Consider the following 18,942-nt stretch of genomic DNA (forward strand, 5'->3'; position numbering starts at 1 on the left):
CCACACCACACAACACAGACGCAACAATCCCTAATATTATTTGTCCTATCTGGACCGAGATCTAGTAACTTGCCTCTAGCAAGTCGTGTTGTAACATGCCCTCTTTTATCTGACATCCAATATAAATCCAATGCACGAGATTGTCCGAAAACAAAATAGCGCACACCTATGGACTTAGCAGAAGCAAGAAAACAACCACAACATGGGACTTGGACGTCTCCTGATTTCTGACTTTTACAAGTGCTAGTACAGGAATAACGAACAACAGCAAAGCACTAGAATATCTCAAATTGCAGATTTTCACAACACACTTGCACGCTTAATAGCAAGAAACGGCACCATCCAAGCATTGGACCCTCTTTAAAGTGCAGATTGTGTACAACATAACAGCAACAACAAAGCACTGGAACTTATCCAAACTGCATTTTTAGAGCCTCACTTATAGGCTTAATAAGAATACAAGAAACGATTTATAAAAATGAAATTCTAGCACATAACAGCAGCAACAAAGCACCGGAACCTCTCCAAATTGAACATTTTTGTAGTACTTAACACTGAAATTCTAGCACATAACACCGGAAAATGTGTAGAACTAACATAGTTTTTTTTGTACCAACAAGTGGTACAACTGAACAATAAATTGAAGTACTGAATATACCAGGCTAGTCTATCTGTACACTTTGTAAGTTTGTAGCAGCACCAGATATGAATAGGCTAGAGTTTCTTGTAAGAAATGAACAAAAAAGTTGCAAAGAAGCAACAATAGTATTGGCATCTCTTGACAATACATTTCCCTTCAGGTTTTCTTACGAGACAACTGAACTGAATGAGCAAGGGATGCACAACACACTCCTGCGATGCGGTGGCGCCAGGTCTCGTCCATTCTCTATAGCGACGCAGCAGGCTCATCACTCTGCTTGGATCCAGCAACCTTCGGAACTCCATTTTTTGGTCAACTGAGCTTGTTTACACCTCCCAACTACATAATTTATTGGAGCCTCACACCCCCTAGTCCGGCCCTGGAGGAGGTGTTGCAATCGTGGGCTTCGAGGATGACGACTAGGCAGCGGCGGACGCCAGGGAGGCGCCAGAGGTCGCGACCGTTGGGGCGGAGGGGGTCCAGTGAATGGGTTGTGTTTTCGGCGGCAGCTTGCTCGGATCCATGGGCGGCCACTAGTAGAAAACAGGGCTTTGGTCCAGGCCGGGTCAGCCCATTAGCCCCGGTTCAGTCTAGAACCGGGACCAATGTGGGCATTGGTCCCGGTTCGTGAGCCCAGGGGGCCGGCCGGGCCACGTGGGCCATTGGTCCCGATTCATCTGGACCTTTTGGTCCCGGTTGGTGGGATGAACCGGGACCAATGGGCCTCGCTCCTGGCCCACCACTATTGGTCCCGGTTGGTGGCTTGAACCGGGACCAAAGGCTCCCCTTTAGTCCCGGCTCATGTCACCAACCGGGACCAATGAGGTGCCTATATATACCCCCTCGCGCAAGAGCAGAGCACAGTGCTTTGTTTTTTCTAGCCGAGGGGGAGAGGGCTTTGTGGTGCTCTAGCTCACCTCCTATGCACATGAGGTGTTCGATGGAATGCCCGAGCCACACTTCTTAAGCTTTCTCCTCTCGAAGCTCGACCTCCAAGCTCCATTTTCCTCGAGATTTGTCTAGATTTAGCAGTCCGTCACGCCCCGTCCCCGTCTTCACCGCCGTCGATCACCCGCGCCGATCTCATCACCGACACCACCGTGGTGAGTCTCTTGTTCTTATCTTCTTTCTGAAAGGAAAAATATTCTTACTTGTATGTTTAGATAGATACTTGTATCATTTTCTTACATTTATTATTGCATCTTATATAGTGCGATGGTTTTGGTATCTGCCCCCGTCGGCCCTCGTCCTGTCTATGATTCAGATGTGGTATGTATATTATCTTTATAACTATTGGTTCATTTATTGTTTATGAAAATTATGCCGACCAACGTGACATAGATTTTATTTATTTAGGATGTATGTGAATCGGAAATGCCAACCGACCCTATTGTCGAGAGGTTAAATTTAGTTGAAGAAGAAAACAATTTGTTGAAGGAAAAAAAAAATAGGGAGGAGAAGATGATATTGGAGTTGCATGTTGCGGATGTCGTTGATGATCACAAGATCAAGATGGATGCAATGCGCTTGAAGATTAGAAAGATTAGAAAATATGCCATTCATACCGAGGCTTGGTATCATTATGCCGTTGGATCAATTGTTACCTTGGTTGCGATTATGATCGCATTTGTTTTCGCATTAAAATGTTTTACATAGTTTCAATGTATGGTTTAATTAATTACATGCTCTGGAGAGCTATATGTTGTTAGATGAGAACTATGTATGCACTTTGGTTTTAATGTGATGATGAACTTCTATTAATTTGGACACTTAATTATATATAATGCACGCAGATGAACCGGCAATGGATGTATGGTGACAGACACACCCGCGAGTACATTAAGGGCGTGCATGAGTTTCTCGATGCGGCTGAGGCAAACAAGCAGAATGGTTTTATGTGTTGTCCATGCACTGAATGTGGGAATACGAGGTCTTACTCTAACCAGAAAATCCTTCACTCCCACCTGCTTTACAAGGGTTTCATGCCACACTATAATATTTGGACGAGGCACGGGGAAATAGGGGTTATGATGGAAGACGGCGAAGAAGAAGAGTACGATGACAACTATGTGCCCCCTGAATACGGTGATGCTGCAATGGGGGGAGCTGGTGAAGATCAAGAGGAACCAGACGATGTGCCCAATGATGCTGCCACGGGTGAAGCTGTTGAAGATCAAGAGGAACCAGACGATGTGCCCGATGATGATGATCTCCGCCGGGTCATTGTCGATGCAAGGACGCAATGCATTAGTCAAAAGGAGAAGCTGAAGTTCGATCTCATGTTAGAGGATCACAAAAAAGGGTTATACCCCAATTGCGAAGATGGCAACACAAAGCTCGGTACCGTACTATAATTGCTGCAGTGGAAGGCAGAGAATGCTGTGGCTGACAAAGGATTTGAGAAGCTACTGAAAATATTGAAGAAGAAGCTTCCAAAGGATAACGAATTGCCCGACAGTACATACGCAGCAAAGAAGGTCGTATGCCCTCTAGGATTGGAGGTGGAGAAGATACATGCATGCCCTAATGACCGCATCCTCTACCGCGGTGCATACAAGGATTGTTACGCTTGCCCGGTATGCGGTGCATTGCGGTATAAGATCAGACGAGATGACCCTGGTGATGTTGATGGTGAGCCCCTCAGGAAGAGGGTTCCTGCGAAGGTGATGTGGTATGCTCCTATAATACCACGGTTGAAACGTCTGTTCAAAAACGAAGAGCATGCCAAGTTGATGCGATGGCACAGTGAGAACCGAAAGAAAGATGGGAAGTTGAGAGCACCCCCTGACGGGTCGCAGTGGAGAAAAATCGAGAGAAAGTACTAGGATGAGTTTGCAAAGGACCCAAGGAATGTATGGTTTGCTTTAAGCGCGGATGACATTAATCCTTTCGGGGAGCAGAGCAGCAATCACAACACCTGGCCCGTGACTCTATGTATGTATAACCTTCCTCCTTGGATGTGCATGAAGCGGAAGTTCATTTTGATGACAATTCTCATCCAAGGTCCTAAGCAACCTGGCAACGACATTGATGTGTACCTAAGGCCATTAGTTGAAGAACTTTTACAGCTGTGGAATGAAAACGGTGTACGTACATGGGATGAGCACAGACAGGAGGAATTTAACCTTAAGGCGTTGCTGTTCGTGACCATCAATGATTGGCCCGCTCTCAGTAACCTGTCAGGACAGACAAACAAAGGATACCCCGCATGCACGCACTGTTTAGATGACACTGAAAGTATATACCTGGACAAATGCAGGAAGAATGTGTACCTGGGCCATCGTCGATTTCTTCCGACCAACCATCAATGTCGAAAGAAAGGCAAGCATTTCAAAGGCGAGACAGATCACCGGAAGAAGCCCGCCATGCGCACCGGTGATCACGTGCTTGCTATGGTCAATGATTTACACTACGTAATCTTTGGAAAGGGTCCCGGTGGACTAGCTGTTCTGAATGACGCTGAGGGACACGCACCCATGTGGAAGAAGAAATCTATATTTTGGGACCTACCCTACTGGAAAGACCTAGAGGTCCGCTCCTCAATCGACGTGATGCACGTGACGAAGAACCTTTGCGTGAACCTGCTAGGCTTCTTCGGCGTGTATGGGAAGACAAAAGATACACCTGAGGCACGGGAGGACCTGCAACTTTTGCACGAAAAAGACGGCATGCCTCCGAAGCAGTATAAAGGTCCTGCCAGCTACGCTCTTACGAAAGAAGAGAAAGAAATCTTCTTTGAATGCCTGCTCAGTATGAAGGTCACGACTGGCTTCTCGTCGAATATAAAGGGAATAATAAATATGCCAAAGAAAAAGTTTCAGAACCTAAAGTCTCATGACTGCCACGTGATTATGACGCAACTGCTTCCGGTTGCATTGAGGGGGCTTCTACCGGAAAACGTCTGATTAGCCATTGTGAAGCTATGTGCATTACTCAATGCAATCTCTCAGAAGGTGATCGATCCAGAAATCGTACCAAGGCTAAGGAGTGATGTGGTGCAATGTCTTGTCAGTTTCGAGCTGGTGTTCCCACCATCCTTCTTCAATATCATGACGCACGTCCTAGTTCATCTAGTCGACGAGATTGTCATCCTAGGGCCCGTATTTCTACACAATATGTTCCCCTTTGAGAGGTTCATGGGAGTCCTAAATAAATATGTCTGTAATCGCGCCAGGCCAGAAGGAAGCATCTCCATGGGCCATCAAACAGAGGATGTTATCGGGTTTTGTGTTGACTTCATTCCTGGCCTTAACAAGATAGGTCTCCCTAAATCGCGGTATGAGGGGAGACTGACTAGAAAAGGCACTCTTGGAAGAGACTCAATAATATGCAGGGACAGATATTCTTGGTCTCAAGCACACTACACAGTTCTACAGAACTCTACCTTGGTGACCCCGTATGTCGATGAACACAAGAACAGTCTGCGCTCCAAACACCCGGAGCAGTGTGACGACTGGATTACATGTGAACACATCAGGACTTTCAGCAGTTGGTTGGAAACATGTCTCAGAGGTGACAACACTGTTTGTGATGAGTTGTACTTGTTGTCCAGGGGACCATCTTTGACTGTATTGACTTACAAAGGATACGAGATAAATGGGAATACATTTTACACGATCGCCCAAGATCAAAAGAGCACCAACCAAAACAGCGGTGTCCGCTTTGATGCAGCAACCGAGACCGGAAAGGATACATATTATGGTTACATAGTGGACATATGGGAACTTGACTACGGACCTGATTTTAAGGTCCCTTTGTTTAAGTGCAAATGGGTCAATCTGTTAGGCGGCGGGGTACAGGTAGACCCACAGTACGGAATGACAACAGTGGATCTGAAAAATCTTGGGTACACTGACGAACCGTTCGTCCTAGCCAATGATGTGGCACAGGTTATCTATGTGAAGGACATGTCTACCAAACGGAGAAAAAGAAAAGATAAGGAAGCGAATACATCATACGATGAGCCAAAGCGCCACATAGTTCTTTCAGGAAAAAGGGACATCCTGGGAATGGACGGCAAGACAGACATGTCTGAAGATTATGAAAAGTTTCATGAAATTCCTCCCTTCAATGTCAAGGCTGACCCAAGCATCCTGATAAACAATGAAGATTATCCATGGTTACGGCGCAATAAGCAAATGACACAAGCGAAGAAAAAGTGAAGACTTTCTCCCGCAACTATTATGATGATACCATGCCAAATTTGTAACAGACGAGTATGCTATGCCAACTTTTTCAAAGTTCATTTGAAAACTATGAATTTAGGTCGAATTTTCTCTATAGGTGCATCTATGTTCAAATTTTAACTATTCAAATTTGAAAACTAATAGCACTAACATAAAGTTTATATTTTTTCTAAAACTAATGGCTCTAACAGAAAGTTTATAATTTTGCTGACCTAAAAGCAAAAAGAATTAAAAAATAAAGCAAAAAACAAAAGAAAATAAATAATACAGAAACAAAACAAAAAAACTGGAAAAAATAAAAATAGCAACAATAAGTATTTTGTTGTAAGTAGAAACAAAATAAAATAAATAAAGCAACAAAGAAAACAAAAAAACTAAAAAAGTGTTTTCAAATTTGAAAACTAATGGCACTAACAGAAAGTTTATAATTTTTCTAAAACTAAAAGAAAAAAGAATTAAAAAATAAAGCAAAAAACAAAAGGAAATAAATAATGCAGAAAACAAAACAAAAAACTGGAAAAAAATAGGGCTCACCCCTATAATATTTGGTATGACTAACTAAAATTACCAAATTGAGTATAATGATAAAACACAGTAATATTAAATGGCAGGAAAAAGATTGACTCAAAAATCAATTTTTATAGTAAAGTTATTCATAAACTAGTGATTCACACAAATTAAAAAAAAAATCAAATTTAAACTATTCAAATTTTAAAACTAATGGCACTAACAGAAAGTTTATAATTTTTGTGACCTAAAATAAAAAAGAAATCACTACAAAACTATAAGTATTTAGTTCTAAGTAGAAACAAAAAAACAAAAAAACAAAAAAAGTGCCACCTACTGGGCCCCACGGCCTGAATACGACTAGAAACCCTACCATGGGCCAGGATTCAGGCCCGTGGGAGGCCCAGTAGGCCCACAGGCACAGATTGCAGTGTTAGGCCCGAAAGCCTGCTTTAGAGAGGAGCTCGAGAAGGAAGGCGCACCGCACCTTATAAATAGGTGCGCCTCCCTCTCAACTAGCGAGGTGGGACTAAATATTTGGGTTCGGGGCAGCACAGGCCTTTGGTCCCGGTTGGTGGCACCAACCGGGACTAAAGGGGGGCATTAGTCCCGGGTCATAGCACCAACCGGGACCAATGCTGTCGGTATATAAGCTGGACTTGTGAAAATTTCACAACTTCACCGTCAGTTCGTGCCCGACGCCCCAGCGCTGCTCCTCGTCGCCATCGCCATCATCGCCCCTGCCTCCGACGCCGTCGCCGCGCTGCCCCTGCCCCCGACGCTGTCGCCGTGCCGCCCTACCTCCGACGCCGTCGCCGCGCCGCCCCTGCCTCCGGTGCCGTCGTTGCGCCGCCCCTGCCGCCGACCATGTCGTCGCCGCGCTGGCCCCTGCCCCGCGCCCTAGCCCCTTCACGCGGCCCGCCCCGCCCGCCGGCGCCCTTGCCTCCCCCGCCGTCGCCATCGCCAGACGCCCCTGCTGTGAGCCGCCACGCCGGTCCGGCTCTGTTTTGATTTTCTATTAGATTAATTTTTTGTTCATATATATATAATGTATATTTGTATGTATGTGGCTATATGTAAGTCCAGAGCATGTTTTTTATTAGATTAATTTCTTGTTAGATTTATTACATTAATGTTTTTGTTCACAGCATGTTTTTGTTCATATATGTATTTTTTTGTTCATATGTGTATTAATGTTTTTGTTGCATATATGTAATTTTTTTCAATGTATATATGTATGTGGTAGCTATATATGCATGATGAGGGGGGTGGGGGTCGATATACCCCCTCCCCGATAATTTCAACATGAGCGGAGGTCGATATACCCCCTCCCCGACAACATGAGAGAGGGACGAGGGGTCGAGAGAACTAAATAAGAAGAAGAAGAAGAGGAGAGGAAGAAGAGGAGAAATAAATAAGAAGAAGAAAAAAGAAGAAAAAGAAGAGGAGAAGAAGAAAGGAATAGTGTATTCTATTTTCTCTTCTTCTCCACTATTCCTTTCTTCTTCTCCTCTTTTTTTTTCTTTTTTTTCTTCGATCTTATCCTCTAGCTATTCCTTTCTTCTTCTCCTCTTTCTTCTTCTTCTTCTTCTTCTTCTTCTTCTTCTTCTTCTTCTTCTTCTTCTTCTTCTTCTTCTTCTTCTTCTTCTTCTTCTTCTTCTTCTTCTTAATTTTTATCGGGAACGAGGGTGTCAAGGATCGCCGAGGGGTCGAGGGTCGGGAACTAGGGTAGAGGGTCGAGGGTCGTTAAGGGGTCAAGGGTCGAGGGTTTCAGGGTCGAGGGTTCGAGGGTTCTATAGGGTCGAGGGTCGAGGGTTCCAGGGTTGTCTAGGGGTCGAGGGTTCCAGGGTCGTCGAGGGTTCGAGGGGTCGAGGATCGCCGAGGGGTCGAGAGAGGTTTCCTAGTGTCAATGTATTGAAGAAATCCATGCCTTCATCATTAGACGAAAGTAACCAGGGCATGTTGGTACGAAATTCTGCAAAGTTGTTCTGGAATGGAGTCCCGGATAGGATAATCCGCCTTTTGGTACGAATTCAGCAAAGGCCTTCCAAATAGCGATATTCGGAAGGCTCTTGCTGAACTTTGTACCAAAAAGCGAATTATCCTATCTGGGTCTCCGTTCCAGAACAACTTTGAAGAGCTTCGTACCATCATGCACATGTTACTTTCGCCTAATGATGAAGACATGGTTTTGTTGAATCCTTTGACACTACGCAACCTCCCGACCCCTCGGCGATCCTCTCGAACATGAGAGGAAGAAGAGGATCACCGAGGGGTCGAGGGTTCCAGGGTCGTCCAGGGTTCGAGGGGTCGAGGATCGCCGAGGGGTCGAGAGAGGTTTCCTAGTGTCAAAGTTTTGAAGAAATCCATGCCTTCATCATTAGCCGGAAGTAACCAGGGCATGTTGGTACGAAGTTCTGCAAAGTTGTTCTGGAATGGAGTCCCGGATAGGATAATCCGCCTTTTGGTACGAATTCAGCAAAGGCCTTCCAAATAGCGATATTCGGAGGGCTCTTGCTGAACTTTGTACCAAAAAGCGAATTATCCTATCTGAGACTCCGTTCCAGAACAACTTTGAAGAGATTCGTACCATCATGCACATGTTACTTTCGCCTGATGATGAAGACATGGTTTTGTTGAATCCTTTGACACTACACAACCTCCCGACCCCTCGGCGATCCTCTCGAACATGAGAGGAAGAAGAGGATAAAAAAAGAAGTGGAAGAAGAAAAAAAAAGAGGAGAAGAAAGAATAGAGGAGTTCTTCTCCTCTTTTTTTCTTCTTCTTCCTCTTTTTTTATCGGGAACGAGGGTCATCGAGGGACATAGATGTAGTGACGTCGTTGTCGATATATACCCCCTCCCGATAGCTTACTTTTATTAGGTAGCTAGTTCTACGTTGGCACTAATATATCCATCTGTCATGTTTGAATAATAATTGCCATGTTGTAAATATTTGTAGAAACTATGGACATCGCCCTAGACGAAGCAAAAGAGGCGTTGTTGAGGGACATAATCGCAGAAGGAAGTGATGCCGTCTCGTTGTTTCTCAAGGAAACCGATGGTCTAGAAGGAGAGGGTGAACAAGCTGGCTACGGTGACCTAATGCCGGTGCAAGAAGAAGAACATGAGGACAGCTCCGGTGACCCAATGCCGGTGCAAGAAGGAGACCGTGATGACGGCTCCGGTGACCGAACCGAGTCCGGCCAGGTATATATATTAGTTAAGCCTGTGCTGACTAGCTGATTGATGCATTCATTGTTTTGGTATGTACACATATTAATTAAGTCTTTGTTCTTTTTTCTAGCCCTCCGGATCGAGCACAACTTCGGTAAAGAGACGAGGCCCGAAGAAAAAGTTGAGCTCGGATGAAAAGTTTGAGATCATAGCAATCGCGCCCGACGGCCAACCGATTGAACCCCTCCGGACAAAGAGCGCATTTGTTGCTCAGTGCGGGGTTCTGGTTAGGGACAAGATCCCGATAAGCATCCAGCAATGGTTTAAGCCGGCTACAGAAGACCCTGAGGTGTCTTATGTCAATGATATGCAGAAAAATGATCTTTGGACTGAGCTGAAGTCAAATTTCACCCTACCGCCAGAGGATAATCTAGAGAACCCAGTTAAAGAGAAATTAATCAAGTCTTTTGTTCTTAAGAGGATGGCAGAACTATTCAGGACGTGGAAGAAAGAGCTGAATAAGTTTGTCGAAAATAATGAGACACTAGAATTCAAGGGCAGATATGAGAAGATCAGAGATCACTGGCCCGCATTTGTGGCCCACAAGACATCGGAAAAGAGTAAGAAGATGTCGGCGACAAACAAGCAAAATGCTGCGAAGAAGAAGCTTCACCATCGCACGGGGTCAGGTGGCTACCTCGTAGCCCGGCCTAAGTGGTCAAAGACTGAGAATGATCTGGTTGATAAAGGGATAGAACCAGAGACAATTAACTGGCCAGACCGTTGCCGGACTTGGTTCTTCGGGGCTGGCGGAACCTTGGACCCTGTAACAGGGAAGTGCATTGGGATGAACGATCAAATGGACATACCAGTCAGGAAGCTTAAGCAGTATATCGAAGCAGCGCAGGAAGGGACGTTCTTTCCAGACAGAGAGAACGATGGGCTCACAATGGCCCTCGGGAATCCTGAGCACCCTAGACGGACACGAGGCACACCAGGCTCCATTCCATGGAAGGTTGGGTTCCGGACGCAGGCGGTTACAAATCCCATGAGAGGAGGAAAAAAGTGCAGCAGACCCAAATGCAGGCGCTGCAAGCAAGGGTAGACGCGATAGAGGAACGAGAAGCAAATCGCAGCAAATGTACTGCCGAAGCCTCCCCCGAAGCTACCCCGCCATCTCAGCGCAGAAGCAGCGTGGCTTCCACCGAGCTGCTTCAGCCGGAGCATGCCTTGACGACTCCTGCCAGCTATCCCGTGGATGCTATCACGGAGTCTCAAAATTGCCACCTTATGACGCAATGGATGAATTTGAAGGTCAAGGCGGCTGTTGGCTCTGTTTATCCTACTGAACCCGGCGTAACTTTTCACTGTCGGCCGATTCCAGAAGGATATGCTAGGGTGATGGTGGATGAAATAACAGAGGGATTTGAGGACCTCCAGCTTGACCACCCTACCGGTGAAGGGGAGACTCGGCTGGGGTCTGCTCTGAAGACTCCATGCCTATGGCGGAAGGAGCTCATCAACCTTCCGAACTGGACGCCTCCGCCTCCTCCTCCTCCTCCGGCGAGTCAGGGCACTCCGCCTCCTCCTCCGGCGAGTGACGATCAGGGCCCTCGGCCGGCTCCTTCTCCGGCGCGTGGCGGCACTCCGCCTCCTTCTCCGCCTGCGCCGACGCGTCCGAGCAGCCAGCCTCCTCCTTCTCCGCCTCGTCAGCAAGGGTGGAAGAGACCTGCCGCCGCTCCAGCTGCTCCGGCGCGTCGTAGTCCTTCTCCTCCGCCTCATAAGCAAGTAAAGAAGACAACCGCTCCGTCTGCTCGGTCGACGTCTAGCAGTACAACCAGAGGAGGGAGGGCATACAGATTCGGTCCTTCTCTGAAGACTCCAGAGAAGTTACCATATGAGAGGAACCCGGAGGAGAACGTCGAGATCAAGCGAACCGAAGTGGATGACTGGTTTCAAGGGTTGAGAGCAAAGAGACATCCACCTCCGGAGGAGAAGGTAGATCCAGTGAAAGTGAAGCGCACTCTGGCTGCCCTGACAAAACCACCGAAGTCTCCGCCGAAAGGAAACTATGAGCGCATTATTGGAAAGGAATTTGCCGAAGCGGAGCGGTCGGGAAGTACTGTCAGTGATCAAAGGCTGAAAGAACGACGATCTGGGAAACAAATTGCCCAGCTCGGCGAACAAGCGAAGCAATCGTGCCCCTCGCTCAAGGTGCCTAGCCACAACGTCGCTAATGATCCGAGGATGGTGCCCGGTTATAGCAATCTTGCAGATTACCTGCCCGACGATGTACATTATGAACCCATGGACATGCAGATACAAAGATACGAGTACGGGAAGCCTCTCATCAAAGATGAAAGATCTCTATCAACGATGATGCGAAGATTGCATGATTGGTACTTGAAAATCTGCAGAGACTCTGGGGGGAGGAGTACTTTGTATGTGAAAGTTAAAAAGGAGCATGACCTCGTTGGAATTGAACTGTTGCCTGTTCCATTTGAGGAGTTCTATCAGTTTTTCCATCAATTGGCCCTTGATAAAACAACGGTCGCCTGCTACTGTCTGTAAGTAGTACTACTTCTGTCATTAAGTTTCTCTATATAGCTTAGCTCTTTCATTGCATGTATTTATAATCATCCTCACTATATTATGCAGATTGAAGATCGCCGAATTGAAGAAAAGATAAGTCGGTGATATTGGGTTCATTAACACATATCTCATAGATGCAACTTAGGTTAAATTTCATGCCGCAGCTACCGAGGCCAACTTGCTATGATCGTTCGTAATAAATGAAAACAAAGATATAATACTCTTTCCTTACAACTTCAAGTGAGTGTTACTGTCTTGTGCGTATTCGGTTTCCCTTATATATTAGTCAAGGTTATAGTAATGTAATTGATGAGTTATGCATGCATGTGCAGTTTCCACTATATTCTCCTAGAGATTAAGCTTGAGCAGGGACTAGTAACCGTCTTAGACTCAAGACGAAAAGATCCCCAGGACTATGCAGACATGACTCAAATACTCGACAAGTAAGTTAAATCGATCATTATCCACCATATCAGCAACTTTGTTCATTTCCTGATATATCAAGTAATTGTTTTCTTTGTCCGGCAGGGTTTGGAGAAAATTCACCAGAAAAGCTCCGGGACTGCCGAAGGAGCTGCAATTTAGACACCCGAAAGTAAGTACTATAGTAGCATTTTAAGCGCATCTACTAGTCATTCAAGCGCTAGTTTCATCAATACCATTTGGCATTCTTGCTTATCAGTTTGATTAACCTCTATTTCTTGTAAAGTGGTTGTGGCAGGAACAAGGGAATGATTTCTATACATACTACGTTTGCGAGTCCATCCGCCACACGACCTGTGAGCGGGGCTCCACTGACGAACAATATGAAGTACGTAAATAACAACATTCACAATTTTATTTTATTACCATCATTTGTGTTGAGTTTTATTCATTCATATATATATATATATATATATATATATATATATATATGTATTGACCCCCTTCTTTAAATTAGATGTTTCGGAAGCGGGATGAACTCCTAGCACCAGCTCGCATGCGAGCAATTCAAGAGGAATTGGCGGCATTCTTTCTTGACCACGTGATCCCTGAAGACGGAGAATTCTATGTGGACTCTGAGTCCCTATGATTATATTTGTAAGAGATAATTATTGTATATATGTAGCCGGTAGTGTCAGATAGATATATGAGAACTTGTTGTTCGACCAATCTCTCGGAGAAGGAGAGGTGGTCGATATCACTTCTCTCTGTATGCATATATGTTCATGACGATCTTCTGTTTCCTTCATTTGCTTACTAGCTAGCTAGCGTGTCTAGTCCTCTCTATACGTTTGTATAGTACGTAGCGTCGACCAAGCACGGACATAAGAGAGGACACTTCTCTCTATTAATTATAGCTAGCTAACACAATATATGAAACACCTAAATTAACCCCCCAAAACCCCCAACCCCCCCTCCCCCTTAAAAAAAACAAAAACCCCAGCCACAGAAATGCTGACGCGTGGATGCCTATTGGTCCCGGTTGGTGCCACCAACCGGGACCAAAGGGTCTCCTGCCTGGGCTCTGCGCACTGCCCACGTGGAGGCCCATCAGTCCCGGTTCTGGATTGAACCGGGACTAAAGGGTCGGGGCATTAGTACCGACACTTTAGTCCCGGTTCAAGAACCGGGACTAAAGGCCCCTACGAACCGGGACTATAGGCCCTTTTTCTACTAGTGGGCGCCATGGGAGCTCCCGTGAGCAGAAAGAAAGAGATGATAGAGAGAGAGGAAGGAAGGAAGATGAAGGGAAAAGGAGGAAGCAAGGGGCGGCACTGCGGTTTGGCTTGCCGGCGGCGGCTCGCCGGAGGAGGATGCGGCGAGGAGGGCTCGGACTTGGCGGCAGGGAGGAGGAATCAGAGGAAGACACCATCGGCTGGGACTTGGCGCGGGGGAGGAATACGGGAGGAAGACTTATGCGTGTGATGCCGATCGGAGGGACACCGAGTGGTGTGGCAATTTTGCAATCGGGCACAGGGTTGCCAAATACATATTTCGATAAAATAATAGTATATCGACCACCCAATGTATTAATTGCCCCTACCATGCATAGATGCACCTCAGGCGTGAGCTGCTATTTCAGCTCACTGGATGGAAAAGTAAAAGTAGTGTTTGTTCAAAACTGTCTGTTTAGTGGAAAATTTCAGTTTTGGTATAGATGTTGGCTGCATCTGGTGCCGTGGTATGATAATTCAGTTTTTTTCGTCAAGATTTTGCCAGTTTTGCTGTTTGGCTAACTATTTTCTTTCTTTTCTCAGCGCTATTTTTCTGGGGTAGATTACAAGATAAGTTAGCACACCACAGTTCGGCAGTCACAAACCGAGCCTATCTGCTCAGATCACTTCCCTTTCCAATTGTTGCAGGTTGAGCTCGTGTAAACCCGTTTCAAGCAGTTTGCCTCAATTTGCCGTTCCTAATCGTGGTGGTGTGCTGACCTTATTTTCAGATGAAAAAATTATCATTTCTGCTTCGGTACACCTCCTAAACACATCGCTTAAAAGTACGTCGCCTGCACCAATACGCGGGACCTCTTATACGAATTGCACAGGCGCAAGCGACTGGGCCGGTCCATTAATTCATGAATCGCCTACCACGTTTTCGTCAAAGCGGCGTAAATATACAGAGGAAAACAAGAGGTTGCGAGTACTTGACTTCGCAGTTAAGGCGGGCATTGCTAGCCACATCACCTTACCGCTGCTTGTGGTGTTCTATAACGTGAAATATACAAGCACACATAACAACATTCATATATATGAAAATATTTCTGAAAAAATCGAAACTTTTATTCAAAGAAAATGTGAACAAATTTGAAATACCAAATAGTTCTTGAATTTTTTAACAACATTCTAAAATAAATAAAAAATCGAAATTCGAACAAAATTTTAAATAGTGAACAATTTATAAAAAATTTAAACATCTGTTGAAACATGAGTAATTTTTAAAACTTGTGTTTTTTCATTTTTTTTCTTCAGTTTCTGTTTGTCCCGTTTTCCTTCATTTTTCATTTTTCTCTTTATTTTTCTTTTTCTTTATTCATTTTCATCCATTTTTAAACATCGCGAACTATTTTAAAAGAAGTTTTTTTCTTAAAGCCATAAATATTTTAAACTCATAACATTTTACTAAATTCATGAACTTTATTTTCAAATCCTTGAACATTTTTCCGAATCAGCAATCTTTTTTCAACTGTTGCAAACTTTTTTCAAATCCCGTTATTTTTTTTCAAATTCGTGACCTTATTTTCAAAATTTATGAATTTTTTCAATCCGCGAATGCTTGGTCCGGCCCAGTGGTCACCCAACGGGAGCGATGCGGTCGCCTAGTTGGGCCAAGGCCTAAGGTTATTTTCCTTTTTCTTTTCTTATTAATTTACTTTTCTCATTTTTGAACTTTTTTTCTTTTTGAAACCTTTTTAAGAAATTTAAATACTGTTTGGAATACAAAAAAATGTTCATGTTTGCAAATTTTCTTCGTAAATTTAAAATATGTTCAGGAATTTCAAACACTGGTCGCGTTTCTTAAATACTGTTCATGTATCGAAACATGTTCGGATTTTTTTTGAAAAATTCATGTTTTGAAACTTCGTTCAAATTTCAAAAAATGTTTGATTTTTAATTTTTTTCACAAATTCATAAAATATTTGGGATTTCGAAACAATCACATTTGTTATAACAAAATAAAAAAATTCAGAAATGATTTCATATATATGTCGTTGTGTTTTCTTATATATTTCGCTCTATACAACATCACAAACAGCATTGAGGTGAAGTGGCTAGTAGCATGTGCTCTCCTTATTCTCTTTATTTTTACGTCGCTTACATAGAATGTGGTAGAAGGGACATAGCTTAATGGGCCGGCCTAGTTGCTCGCGCTTCTGCATGGAGACACATACATTACATGAACCATGGCTTCCATAGCTAATCTTATGAATTCAAAACATGTGATCATCAGAAATGGAGACTACATTGATCAATACATTGTTTTCTATACAGAAGCAGAGCGTTGCAACAAGATAGTAGCAGCAGTAGTATACTATCCTTGGATGGATGCACTGGAGGTCGGACCATCTTCAAGGAGGGCCGGTTTCGGTTCTTGGGCTCTTGGCAAGCACGGCCTTGCATGTAACAACAACTCTAGGACCATGAACAACTTCACGTACACAGTCACACAAACCAGGGACTACATTGTCATTTTTCTTCACCAATAATAAAAGAACAAGAATAACCAAAATTACAACTTTGCTGGGACTGATACACAACGAATAGCAAAACTTGCGTTGAACACACACAAAAATGAACGTACACTTACATTGCTTACGAATTGAAATAAAAAGAAATAAAAAATACAAGCCAGAAGGAACAAAGGCCGATATGGGGAGCAGGGACAAATTATCGGGCTCGGGCTCGGAACCTCTTCAGAACGGGTCCATTTTGATTCGCGCCAAGCTTGCCCCGCAATTCCTCCATGAAGTCTTGCTTGGACCAACTTTGGGATTCAAACTCCAACTGCTGAACCTCAGTAGCTCAAGCTTAGGGGCTAGCTGCTCCTTGTTCAAACTCCAATTCCGCCGACCTTCCATCTTGTCGACAGCATAGCATCCGACAGGCTTTGAAACTGTTGGAAGCATGCCTACCCCTTACTGAACTGGATGTTCAGACTGGAAGCATGCCAACGATTCAGATACACACATGATTACATCGGAAATATTAAGCACACCGGCGGAGGCAACTTATTCATAATTACAGGTGAAATGTTAGTTCGAAACAAGTCATCGTCCAGCACGAATGGATGAAGATGTGGAGGCTGCGGAGGGTGCTTTCAAGACCATGGCCGATGCGTGCCCCAACCGTCTCACATTGAAAATTCAGAGATTTGAAGGTCTCATGAATGCTGCACGAGTGTAGGCAATGCTGAACTCTTATTTCTCGTTTCTTTTTCAGCATTCATAACAGGGCGTATATCAAAAGTTAGACTGGATTTTGATCCTCTTTCAATACTGCAATAGTTTTATGCTTTGTGTTGAATTAAGGTGATGGCGTATATCAAAAGCCAACATCGCCATAACAGGGCGTATATCAAAATTAAGGTGATGGCGATGTTCTTTCTATGCTTTGTGTTGAATCACCTTAATTTGGCTCCAGTATTACCATGTACATGGAACTACAGTCTCAGTGTTATATATAGATCACCGCAGACAGTCAGCGTTGCTCAAAATTTGTTTGTGATTCAGCAGCATGTATGCAGCAGCCAGAGCTGTCACTATCCTTCACTGAACGCACACATACGAGGAAGAAAACATTACACCAAAGAAATTACAGACTTGGCTGCCATCCCATATGAAGAAAAGACAAGTATAGCAAACAGGCTGGAAACGAAACGATTCAGATACATACATAATTACATGTCATATGTGACTCTGAAACAAGCCATCGACCAACACAAATAGAAATATCAACGGTTAACTGCTCATAGATATTTTTAGGGAGTGTCTATCTAGCATTTGACTGATTTCCATTTGGATATCATTCAAATTTCCTGTTGACACCTGTATGTCCAATTACCAACGGGTCGGGCTAACATTGTGACCCGGTTCTCAACTAATCGAAATAGAAACTCAATGACACAGCTAAAAAGGACCCCCCGCCCCGCGCGCACATACCCTGGACAACTAAAAGAAAATGAAAAGGCCCAAACACACATCCCAGATCTCACCTTGTACTACCCCTCCCATCCACAGATCCCAGCTAATACACAACCCCAACGCATAACACATCCAGGAGACACTAATTACAGTGTAGACTAATGGAAATTACACTCAAGAAGCAAAGAAATTACAGTGTAAACCTGACACAAATTACAGAGTAATCAAAAGGCATACAACCAAGAAAGCACATGAATTACAGTGAAAATCAGAAATGGGAGATTACAGTGCAAAAATCACATGAATTACATAGTAATTGCAGAGCAATTATATAGTTTACTTTAGGGAAATTACACAGGCAAAAATCTGAGGGAGATTACAGTGAAAATACCAAGCATATTACAGTGTACATGGAGGGAAATTACAGTGTAAAAACTATAGGAAAATTACAGAGAAATCTGAGGGAAATTACAGTGTAAATACCATGCATACTACAATGTGCATTGAGGTAAATTACAGTGTAAAAACTATACAGAAATTACAGTGTACATCGAGGGAAATTACAGTGTAAGTACTATATGGAAATTACAGTGTACATTGAGGGAAATACAATGTAACTACCACAAATATTACAGTGTATATTGAGGGAAATTACAGTGTAATTACCATAAATATTACAGTGTACATAGAGGAAAATTTCAGTGTAATTACTTACAGACTACTTTCAGTGAAATTACAATGCAAAGTACAGTGTAATTGCCATGCTTGCTGCAAAGTACAGTGCAAAACTGATGAAAACTACAGAGTAAGCTACTAAGGCAGAAAGCACATGAATTAGAAAGTAAAGATACACAATTACAGTGCAAACCTAGGTCTAGACTGGGGGATTACAGACCAAAAGCACAAGAATTGCAGCAAACAATTCAGACGGGAATTACAAAGAAATACTAGAGAACAATACACTACAAAACTGGGGGACTACATTACATGGAAATACTCGGGTATTACAGTGGAATTCAGAGCTAAAATCCACTGAAATTCAAGGAAAATATATAGAGAAAAAATTGACACACACTAGCAGACCTAGTTGCAGTGCTAGAACGCAGGGGACTGTGGAGAGAGAAAAAAATCCCACCAACTACCAGGAAAATAGCACTGCAAACTCTGAAAAACTCGGATACAAAAGAAAACCAACCCTAAAAGAGCACTGTCACCTAA

At 43.9% G+C, this 18,942-nt stretch overlaps 1 protein-coding gene across 1 annotated transcript in view; it reads right to left on the reverse strand.

Moving 5' to 3' along the window:
* LOC125542949 (disease resistance protein RPP13) overlaps positions 1 to 18,942 on the reverse strand; it is a 166,634-nt gene that overhangs the window by 135,427 nt on the left and 12,265 nt on the right. The window lies entirely within an intron of this gene.

Source organism: Triticum urartu, chromosome 1A (assembly GCF_056163025.1).
Source record: "Triticum urartu cultivar PI428250 chromosome 1A, HENAU_Tu73, whole genome shotgun sequence".
Lineage (NCBI taxonomy): Eukaryota > Viridiplantae > Streptophyta > Magnoliopsida > Poales > Poaceae > Triticum > Triticum urartu.